Here is a 3,706-nt window from a genome sequence, read left to right on the forward strand (position 1 = left end):
TACTCACTACTCTATTACTTGAGTGGCTAGTGCACTTGCTAGTGTCACAACGAGCCACACATCACAAGGATGGGGGGGTTTTGAGTATAATGAAAATCAGATTTAAAATGAAAGAAAATCAAATGCGGAGCAATTCAAATTAAAGTGTCGAAATTGATCAAAAGAACAAATCTTGGTCTATGTCAACATCCACCATCAGAATTTCACCACTGATCATCGATGCAAAAATATATCAATTCTCACTTTGAATATTCACCACAGGAATTATTTTCCTATCTCTCCTTAGTTGCAGTTAATTAGAATACAAGCGATCTACTTAACCCTTACTACTAAATAACCCGAAACAAGCGTTCAAGATTTAATCCAGTAGTAGCCTTAAGAATTGGAGATCGACGAAGCTAAACAACATAAGCACAAGCAGTTGCATTTAATTCAGTCGAGTGTTCTTCCTAAGATCTAACAATTTCTGACGCAGCAAATCATTTAATTCTAGTTGCTTCGCATATTAGAGGGATCAAACAATTATGGATTATGAAGCGATGCTGAAACTGTCCAGAATTGCCCAATTAGCTTCATTTTTACTTAATGCCTCCACTTGTGCCCTAAATCAAAATATAAGAATAATGAGTCCATTTAGGCACTAAATAAGTATAAAAGACTAAACATTAAGGGAGAAAAATATATATATGTTATGGTTTCAAAATGTTTGCAAAATGTTTTAATTCCCGGGATCCATGTGAGTAGAGAGTGCAACACTGTTCCTTACAGCCGAGGGAGAGGTCCTCTCTTGTCGGGTAGTGTTTGATCATTATGGGCTGAGAGGTTAAGTGTAAGACCATTGAGGGTAATACCTGATGGGCTAATTTTGCATCTGCCCACAGTCCCTGAGTTTATAAGGTAGCTTGGCTCAGGGACCACTTAGTGTAGGTGTTGGGCCCATTAGGAGTCCATGTGATGGGCTCAGGGGTGGACTATCCATAATAGTGTATTCGGCTAGGCCTTGTAACAAAGGCTGGGCTGAACCCATGTGACTGATGTGTAGATTAATGTTTGGGTCCCATGCCATACAAAGAAGTCCAACTGGGTAGTAGTTTGGAAGCATACTGAGCACTAAGACTTCATAGGCCTAAAGCTCATTTCAAACTGGCCTGATTTGATCAGTTAAATTAAGGGGAGGATCTAAGATTAGATTAGCAGATAGGATAGTGTCTTAACCCTATCCACTCAGAGAGTCAAGATCTAAATGAGATTTAGATTTGGAAACCTCCAAATATGATTAGGAGAGGGCTGATCTAATCTACAGATTGGATAAGGGTCTACCCTTATTACTTAAAGGGAATTCGGATCCAAATATGACTTGGATCAGCAACTCCTAATGGGATTAGGAGCTGAACCCTTTAAGGATATAAAAGGAGGAGGGGACGGCAGCCTATTAGAAGATCACATTCTCAATTTCAGAGAGAGAACATAGCATCCAGTGAGACTGTGCTATTGTCTCCTTGTCGCCTCCTCCCTGCCGCTGCCATAACTGCTAGTTCGATCTCCTCTTTCAAGCAGGAACGATCAAGATTTGATCTTGATATCAGCCTTTGGAGAAAGGCTGATATGAAGTTGTGCTCACTGCCTCCAGCGAATTCTTGTGAAGGGTTCGGTTCATTGGACGAACACTGCTGATTCTGCTCCACCCTACACTGTGTCATTTTTAGTGGAAGTGGTCTTTGGAGTATTTCTTTGGGCGTGAACACCTTTGTTGGGAGATATTGTTTGTCCATATCAGGTATATCCCTCAACTACTTCTGGTTTCAGATCTGGTTCATTTTATGTTTCAAGATTGATCCTTGAAAATCCAAATTTTCTAGAACAGGGAATGCGATTCCCAGTTGAGGGGAGAGGAAATTTTTGAAATTTCGCCCAACCTACCTACAAGGTTCGGCCATCCATATGATGGATCTCTCATTCCTTCAGGTTCAACCCAGCCTTTGTTACAAGGCCTAGCGAAATTCACTGTAGGAGACAGTAAACCCCTGACTCCATCACTATGGGCTCTTATTGGGCCCAACATTTACACTAAATGGTCCCTGGGTCAAGTCACCTTATAAAAACCCAAGGACTGTGGGCAGATGCAAGATTATCCCATTAGGTATTACCCTCAATGGTCTTACACTTAACCTTTCAGCCCATAATGATCAAACACTGCCCGACAAGAGAGGACCTCTCCCTTGGCTGCAAGGTACACTTCTGCACTCTCTACTCACATGGATCCCAGGAATTAAAACCTTTTGCAAACATTTTGAAACCATAATATATATATATATATATATATATGTACATCTCTATATAAATATATTTTGCAAAACAAATTTCAACGGTTGAAATCAACTGCCGAGAGTTTTGGTATCCATTAGAGAGAGTGCATCCCCGATCATTCACTTTATCCAACAAAGGGGTTGATCCTATCACTATGATCACCCACTCAGATGAATTTTTGGACTATCCCAACATACCTAAGTTTTGACCCGCTCTAAGGATCTCACTGATTGGCATATCAAAGACAACCCAATTCGACACCTAGTGTAGTATCATAATCGAGTCTAGGGTCAGGTGTAACATTCCAGTTTTGCCCATCTATCTCCAAGGTCTTGGGCAATACTGGAATTCTGGTCCGATTCAGGGTTTCAGGAAAACCCACACTGCATGTTCCTGAAGTCTCACCCTGGCAGTTGAGATAAGCCACCCCAACCAACTTAGTGGCACATCCGTGTCAGCCTTGGCAGGATAAATCTCCCCAGTTCTATCCAATGACTATGAAGATTCTAATCTAACATAATTCTCATACGTGTCCAGTTTAAGGGTATTACACAAAAACACACCATAATAACACGAATCACGTATGTACTTTATTCATTTACCTTAAATGTCATAATGTACATCATTCTGATTGGAGCTAAGGGCATACACTGTCTAACACCTTCGTAGGTTGCCTCCTCGAACCAGTAGAAGCCCCCTTCCTCGGCACACCGCCCTCGGTTGGGCGGTCCTGCTATGCAGGCCTCATCGTGGGAGGCGCCGGTGATACCTCAATTAGCCTTTTTTGGCCAATCTCCCTTGGCCAATTCTCCTCGGCCTTCTTCTTCCTTCTATTGCCTCCACTAGTGCTGGCCTGTGGACGAGGGATCCCCCGACGGACACGGACCCCCTCTCCACCCTTGTGGGCATCACCTGCTGTTAGATAGTTATGCCCTTAGCTCCAATCAGATTGATGTTCTTATTGACATTTATTGTAAATGAGAGAAGTACATAATTGATTCATGTTATTATGGTGTGTTTCTATGTAATACCCTTAAATTGGACACTAATGAGACTCGTTGAAGTTTAGAATCTTCATAGTCGTTGGATAGACCTAGGGAGGTTTATCCTGCCAAGGCTGACACTAATGTGCTGCCAAGAAGGTTGGGGTACCTTGTCTAAGCTACCAGGGTAAGATCTAAAGCATATGTAGTGTGGGTTTGATTGAAACTCTGAACCAAACCATTTTCCAGTTATGCCCTAGACCTTGGAGGTAGATGGGCAAAACTGGAAAGTTACCCCTAACCCCTAGACTTGATTATGGTACTTCAATAGGTGTTGGATTGGGCTAACATTGATATGCCAATTAATGAGATCCTTAGCAGGGACAAAACCTGGGTATGTTGGGACAGTCTAAGAA

The sequence above is a fragment of the Nelumbo nucifera genome, chromosome 7 (assembly GCF_055504915.1).
Source record: "Nelumbo nucifera cultivar China Antique chromosome 7, China Antique-T2T, whole genome shotgun sequence".
Classification (NCBI taxonomy): domain Eukaryota; kingdom Viridiplantae; phylum Streptophyta; class Magnoliopsida; order Proteales; family Nelumbonaceae; genus Nelumbo; species Nelumbo nucifera.